Source organism: Haematobia irritans, chromosome 4 (assembly GCF_050003625.1).
Source record: "Haematobia irritans isolate KBUSLIRL chromosome 4, ASM5000362v1, whole genome shotgun sequence".
In the NCBI taxonomy this organism is placed as follows: domain Eukaryota; kingdom Metazoa; phylum Arthropoda; class Insecta; order Diptera; family Muscidae; genus Haematobia; species Haematobia irritans.
Window position 1 is genome coordinate 84,601,938 of NC_134400.1, and position 8,851 is coordinate 84,610,788.

Genomic DNA, 8,851 nt, shown 5'->3' on the forward strand with positions numbered 1-8,851 from the left:
ATCCTGGGATCCTGTGTAAAAAAGCGTAAACATATGCCTGTAAGTTGAAAAGAGAACGAGTGTACACCTACTTGTGTATGCATGCCGCAGAATAATCTCTTTTTTGTGGTAATATTTCATATTATCCCATAGATTTGTTAAATTTTTCTTGTAATCTCATCCTGTACATTTTCCCCTGAAGTTTTGCGATTTTCTTCTTTGCACTTCAATACCCCTTTTGTTGTGGCTACCATGGAAAAAATGCCCCTGTTTGTGCCCCTTAAGCCGTTTTTGTATCCTTTTTTTTGCCGGTGATGAACTCTTTGCAGTTTCAAATCCTGTATTCTGAACTCTTGCCGTAAACCGATTTGTATTCCATTTCTCCGCTTGCCGTTCGACCTTATTTGATATTTGCCTCGGAGGTGTGAAATTTCATATTTTTTCTTGGTTATTAGCTTAATCCTTTGCTACTTGTGTGCAAATATTTCCATAGATTTCCCTGTGCACCATTTGATGCTGCTTACGAAGAGTGAAAGGATTTGTGACCTAATCTGGTCGACATGCTGTATGTGAAATATCTGTCACAAAAAATGCTGTAATATTCACACAAATATAAAATTGTGGGAAGTGATTATGAAATCTGAGTCATACCATGACCAAGCACATAAAAATTCCTAAAACGGTGGTCCCTTCGATACAAGTCGGGCGATTTTCAAGAGAAGAAATATATCCATCGTTTATTATCCCGATTGTCTTAAAATTACATTCTGATTTAGCCATAACAGTCTATCTGTCTGTTCATGTATTTTGGTGTGCAAAGTACACAGGACATAATTGACGATCAACCGATCTTCTTGAAATTGCATACATCCGAATATTTTGTGAGCCCCGTAAAAAAAATATCAGCCAGATCGCATCAGATTTAGATATAGCTCCCATATAAGTCTTTCACCTGATGTGCACTTATATGGCCCCAGAAGCCAGTGTTTCATATTGATTTGCTAGCAAATTTGCACAAGGGGTTCATTTGATAGTTCGGTTAAGTGTGTCAGTGTGTGTATGTGAATTCGGTTTCAATGTAGATATAGCTCCCTTATATATCTTTCTACCGCTTTGCACTCGTATGACCGCAGTGGCAAAAAATGTACTCCGATTTACCAGAAATAGTAGAATTAACATTCTAATTATGCATGCCGAATTTGGTCACAATCGGTTAAGATTTAGACATAGCTCCAATATATATCTTTCGTGCGATATAGATTTAATTGGCCCTAATGCCAGAGTTTCGCCTTGATTTGCTTCAAATTTTGCACAAAAAGTACAATTGATGTTATCGTCAAGTTTACGACAGACCATCTCTGGTCACAGGGCGTTAGCTGATTTAAATTTTAAGTCTAGAAGTGTCCATGCTCAAATCCGTTCAGTTTCAATAAGAAATTGAAGGTTTTGGGATGGTATAACATGTTTTGGTCTACAGGAAAGTGAAGGTTATAATAAAGTCGGCTCCGCCAGATTTTAGACTTTCATTACTCGTTTACTCATGTGAATACTATGCCGGATATTCTATTATTAACAGTTTGGCTGATAAGTCCCCGGTCTAACAAAGAAAAACACTATTTTTTGCCAAAATTCGTTTTTATTATTCAACATAGTTCCCTTCAAGAGCGATACAACGATTATAACGACCTTCCAATTTTTTGATACGATTTTGGTAGTACTCCTTCGGTTTTGCCTCAAAATAGGCCTCAGTTTCGGCGATCACCTCTTCATTGCAGCCAAATTTTTTCCCTGCGGGCGTCCTTTTGAGGTCCGAGAACAAGAAAAAGTCGCTAGGAGCCAGATCTGAAGAATACGGTGGGTGAAGAAGCAATTCGAAGCCCAATTCATGAATTTTTGCCATCGTTCTCAATGACTTGTGGTACGGTGCGTTGTCTTGGTGGAACAACACTTTTTTCTACTTCATATGGGGCCGTTTCGCCGCGATTTCGACCTTCAAACGCTCCAATAACGCGATATAATAATCACTGTTGATGGTTTTTCCCTTCTCAAGATAATCGATAAAAATTATTCCATGCGCATCCCAAAAAACAGAGGTCATTACTTTGCCAGCGGACTTTTGAGTCTTTCCACGCTTCGGAGACGGTTAACCGGTCGCTGTCCACTCAGCAGACTGTCGATTGGACTCAGGAGTGTAGTGATGGAGCCATGTTTCATCCATTGTCACATATCGACGGAAAAACTCGGGTGTATCACGAGTTAACCACTGCAAACCCCGCTCAGAATCATCAACACGTTGTTGTTTTTGGTCAAATGTGAGCTCGCGCGGCACCCATTTTGCACCGAGCTTCCGCATATCCAAATATTGATGAATGATATGACCAACACGTTCCTTTGATATCTTTAAGGCCTCTGCTATCTCGATCAATTTAATTTTACGGTCATTCAAAATCATTTTGAGGATTTTTTTGATGTTTTCGTCGGTAACCACCTCTTTCGGGCGTCCACTGTGTTCAACGTCCTCAGTGCTCATTTCACCACGCTTGAATTTTTCATACCAATCAATTATTGTTGATTTCCCTGGGGCAAATAATATGCATTTGATACTAGCGACGCCATTTATGTGTCAGACCGGGGACTTATTAGCCAACCTGTTAGTTGTACAGCCAATCTTACAATCAAATTTACATTTCATTCATATCTTCGGAGTGAGGATTTTGAAAATTTTTATAGAAAATTTAATTTAGAAGAAATACAACAATTATAATTAAAATTTTCCACTGGGTTGCTAACTTCAGGGCCCAGTGGACGGGTATCGACTGAAGTTATAAATTTGGGCAGTGACCAAGTGTCAGGCCCAATTAGTCGACCTGTAGACGGGTCGACAGGTGGCGACACTTTGGCAAGTCGAACCTTTTCTAAGGTAACGACATCAAAAGGATGTAATCCCTCACGAAAGAGATTCAAGGAACGCAGAAATGCTCAACAACTCAAGCACGTTATCGGCTAAGCAAGGCGATTCCTTAAAATGGGCTCAAGGAATTCTTGAAGATGGAAAAAGGGAACGATCGCCGGATGAGCTGCCATCCTCTAAACGGGATCAAAGATTGTTTGCCTCAGTTGCAAAAGACAGCCTTGTGATGGCTATCATTAATAAAGGAGCATTGGACGGTACGGTCGTTAGGATGAGGTGGATGGACCAAGATGACATGCGGTGTTTATATTGAACATTGAGTCGCTGCCACATCTAGCCCAGACCCAAGGAGTGTAAGTTATGGCTTTCATGATATCCATATGAAGGAAAAAAAGCGATCAGCCAAAGGATTCCGAAACGGACAAGTCTCCGGTAGAGTCAGAAGTGAAAAAATATCCTTGCGAAGCCGAAGTAGACATAAAAACTGCAGACATTGGCGAAAATCGTATCCGGGAAGTTTCTACAGGCTCAAACCACACCAAAGCTGAACCGCGGATTGTTGCGAGAGTCACCGAGATCTGTGAAGAGAAAGCCCTTGATGACTCAATTGAAGCGGCTGATGTGACTGTGGTTGAAAATTTGGATGGTTCTACGGTTCCTCCAGATAAATCGTCACCATTGTAAGGCCGGTTGTGCTGCCGTAGAAGTTCTCCTGATGAAAGGAGACAGACATAGTTCTTATTCAAAAACCATACATGTGGCGGTGCCACAGTGGCTCAGCGGTCATTTCCTATCGAGGAAATTGTATCTGAATCTAGAACAAGTATATACGGCCGTAAGTTCGGCCAGGCCGAAGCTTATGTACCCTCCATCATGGATTGCGTAGAAACTTCATCTAAACACTGCCATCCACAATCGAATTACTTAAGGTAACGCTTGTCGATGGCAAGGTATCTTAAAACCTCCTAACACCATCTTCTAAATTGTATGTAAGTCCATATGTGGTATATATTAAATCAAAAAAGATCGATCCAATACGTATATAATTCAGTTTGACAAAGTAGACATACAATTTTGACAAAATTTTCTACAGAAATAAAATTTTAACAAAATTTTCTATAGAAATAAAATTTTCACAAATTTTTCTATAGAAATAAAAATTTTGACAAAATTTTCTATAGAAAGAAAATTTTGACAAAAATTTCTACAGAAATAAAATTTTAACAAAATTTTCTATGGAAATAAACTTTTGACAAAATTTTCTATAGAAATAAAATCTTGGTAGATTATTTTTGGCTCGAGTGGCAACCATGATTATGAACCGAATAAAATTTGAACAAAATTTTCTATAGAAATAAAATTTTGACAAAATTTTCTACAGAAATAAAATGTTGACAATGATGAAAATTTTATTATGAAAGGAATAAAATTTTAACAAAATTTTCTCTAGAAATAAAATTTTGACAAAATTTTCTATAGAAATAAAATTTTGACAAAATTTTCTATAGAAATAAAATTTTGGTAGATTATTTTTGGCTCTAGTGGCAACCATGATTATGAACCGATATGGACCAATTTTTGTGTGATTGGACTAATTTTGGTATGGTTGTTAGCGACCATATACTAACACCACGTTCATAATTTGAACCGGATCGGATGAATTTTGCTCCTCCAAGAGGCTCCGGAGGTCAAATCTGGGGATCGGTTTATATGGGGGCTATATATAATTATGGACCGATATGGACCAATTCTGGCACGGTTGTTAAAGATCATATACTAACACCATGTTCCAAATTACAACCGGATTGGATGAAATTTGCTTCTCTTGGAGACTTCGCAAGCCAAATCTGGGGATCGGTTTATATGGGGGCTATATATAATTATGAACCGATGTGGACCAATTTTTGCATGGTTGTTAGAGACCATATACCAATATCACGTACCAAATTTCAGCCGGATCGGATGAAATTTGCTTCTCTTTGAGGCTCCGCACCCCAAATCTGGGGATCGGTTTATATGGGCGCTATATATAATTATGGACCGATGTGGACCAATTTTTGCACGGTTGTTAGAGACCATATACCAATAGCATGTACCAAATTTCTGCCGGATCGGATGCAATTTGCTCCTCTTTGAGGCTTCACAAGCCAAATCTGGGGATCGGTTTATATGGGGTCTATATATAATTATGGACCGATGTGGACCAATTTTTGCATGGTTGTTAGAGACCATATACCAACATCATGTACCAAATTTCAGCCGAATCGGATGAAATTTGCTTCTCTTTGAGGCTCCGCAAGCCAAATCTGGGGATCGGTTTATATGGGGGCTATATATAATTATGGACCGATGTGGACCAATTTTTGCATGGTTGTTAGAGACCATATACCAACACCATGTACCAAATTTCAGCCGGAACGGATGAAATATGCTTCTCTTAGAGGCTCCACAAGCCAAATCTGGGGATCGGTTTATATGGGGGCTATATATAATTAAGGGGGCTATATATAATATCAGGCCGGTTTCCGAAAGAATTATTCCACTGCTGATAACATATTTAACTTGTCTTCAATTATACACTTGAACTGGTACAGAAATAAGAAAACTTATGCGTTTTTTGTTGACTTCATAGCTGCATTTGATCGCGTTGCTCGTAGAGCTATGCTGTTTAAGCTACATAATATTGGAGTCTCAACAAAAACTGTTAAATTTATCGAGAAAATATATGAAAAAACTACGTTCTCAGTATGGACAGGCGAAGAACTCTCCGATAGTTTTGATACAGACACAGGTGTAAAACAGGGTTGTCTGCTATCACCGCTGTTGTTTGCCTTATACCTCAATGACCTACATGACTATTTAGGTGGCGGTATAAATATTGATAGTCATAATATTCGACTTTTAATGTATGCTGACGATATCGTGATTTTAGCAGACGAGATAGAAGTACTACAGGGGATGATACAAAAACTAGAGAACTATTGTATGCTTTGGAACATGGAAGTTAATATGGAGAAGTCGAAAATAATGATATTCCGCCGAGGAGGAAGGATATCTACAAAAGAGAAATGGTATTTTCAAGGCAATGAAATAATAAACACCGCAGAATATTCCTATTTAGGATTGACGTTCACCCCAAAACTTTCACTCAGAAAACAGATACTGGAAAGGAATCAGTTGGCAAAAAATAGTATCAATGCTACATGGAACTGCTTTTTGTCAAGAAGAAATGTATCATTGAGAACAAAATGGAAAATTTATATGGCTATATGTAGATCAATACAATCATACGGATCTCAATTATGGGGCTTTACGCATTTTGATGAGGTGGATAAACTTGCGTTATACTTCTTAAAGAAAATACTAAAATTACCCAGCTTCACACCCACTTATGCACTAATGTTAGAAACCGGAATAGAATGTGGCCATCTGTACACTCTACAAAGTCATCTGAAGTATGTAACACGAATTTTGTATGATTATGGAGAGAATAGATTACCAAATTTACTAGCGAGAAAGGTAATGGTACATGGAATATTTTGGAAAACATCCATGGATACATTAACGAGGGAAAATAGTTTGGAACCTTTTACACTCCAATTAACAAAACAAAATTGGGTACAAAACACTCAGCGACTTGTACAAAGTCTACATACAAAGCAATTTAATAATTCAGTTGCAAAAGCAATCAATTCCGATAGATTCTACAATAAATTAGAACCTACACTTGGTGGATCATACCTCGTAGAACATCTCTCACAGGACGAAATGATGTGGATATTTAAAGCCAGAGGTGACATGATTGCACTTAATTCCAACAGATTCCAAATACACACAAATCCCAAATGTTCCATGTGTAACACTGATGAAATCGAAAATATACAGCACTTCCTTGGCCGATGTCCAGCTCTAAAAGAATTCCGTTTAATGTTTTTCCACAAGCAGTCGCTAAATGAAAATGAACTAATAAATATTCTTAACGGATGTGTCATTAATTGGAAAAGTTTAGCTTGCTTTTTGAAAATATGTATGCAGTATAGAAATCAGTTACTGTCTGAATTCAATTTGTAATCGCATAATCGTTTATCTATACGTTATCAATTTCATTATAATTAATGGCAGACGACACCAAGTCAATGTCATAACAAACTACACTATTTATTCTTATTCAAATATTTTATTTATATTGCAATATTGTCTTAAGTCAATGAAATATATAAAGAATAAAGAATACAATACAATACAATATATAATTAAGGACCGATATGGACCAATTTTTGCATGGTTGTTAGAGACCATATACCAACATCATGTACCAAATTTCAGCCGGATCGGATGAAATTTTCTTCTCTTTGAGGCTCCGCAAACCAAATCTGGGGATCGGTTTATATGGGAGCTATATATAATTATGGACCGATGTGAACCAATTTTTGCATGGTTGTTAGAGACCATATACCAACACTATGTACCAAATTTCAGCCGGATCGGATGAAATTTGCTTCTCTTTTAGGCTCCGCAAGCCAAATCTGGGGATCGGTTTATATGGGGGCTATATATAATTATGGACCGATGTGGACTAATTTTTGCATGGTTGTTAGAGACCATATACCAACACTATGTACCAAATTTCAGCCGGATCGGATGAAATATGCTTCTGTTAGAGGCTCCACAAGCCAAATCTGAGGGTCCCTTTATATGGGGGCTATACGTAAAAGTGGACCGATATGGCCCATTTTCAATACCGACCTACATCGATAACAACTACTTGTGCCAAGTTTCAAGTCGATAGCTTGTTTCGTTCGGAAGTTAGCGTGATTTCAACAGACGGACGGACGGACGGACATGCTTAGATCGACTCAGAATTTCACCACGACCCAGAATATATATACTTTATGGGGTCTTAGAGCAATATTTCGATGTGTTACAAACGGAATGACAAAGTTAATATACCCCCATCCTATGATGGAGGGTATAATAATATGGGCGTTAAGTAGCTTTGGACCATTCAAATCCCTCGGGCCTGATGGAATTACTCCGGCGGAGTTAGAAGCAGTGACTGAAAGAATCATCCCTTGGTTGACGGTGATATAAAGGATGTATAAACTTAGCATATATTCCAGAAAAGTGGAGGGAAACAAAAGTCGTTTTTATGCCTAAAGCGGGAAAACCATCTCACTCGAAGGGCATTCAATAACGTACATTCGAGCTCGATATCAAATGGACTGGAAACTCTGAATGTTGATCCAGGTATACTTAGGTTGTTAGACGAACTTCTAATGAGGAGACATATTTCGGCCACACTAGAACAAACAAAGCAAATATACAAAGGTATGTGAACAGAGGCACTCCCCAAGGAGGAGTTCTATCACCTCTTCTATGGAATGTTGCTACAAATAACCTTCTGGTTTCCCTAGAAAAAGAAAGGATAAAAGTGGTGGCATACGCAGACGATGTGGCTCTAGCAGTCAGGGGAAAATTTCCATCCACAATCAGAGATGTTATACAGAGAGCCCTCCGGATGACTGAGAAATGGATGATGAAAGAGAATAGTCTTGGAGTAAATCCTGCAAAGACACAATTATTCATGTACTGCAAAGATCGCAAAACTCCCACGGTTAAGCCCATATCCTTAGAGGGTATTGAAATTCCTTTTTGTGAGTGTGCAAAATACCTTGGCGTTATTTGGGACAGGAAGCTGAACTTTAGGCTTAATATTGAAGAAAGGGCAATGAAAGCCACGGTAGCTTTGTACTCGTGCAAAAAAAGCAATAGGAAACAAGTGAGGACTAAAACCGAAAATTGTGCATTGGCTATACACGGCAGTGTTTAGACCTATAATGTTATATGGTGTAGTAGTCTGGTGGCCGGTACTTCAGCAGCCGACAAGTTTAGATAAAGTTCAACGTATGGCGAGCTTATGTATCTCAGGCGCATTTAGTAAGATATGAACAAATTCCCTTA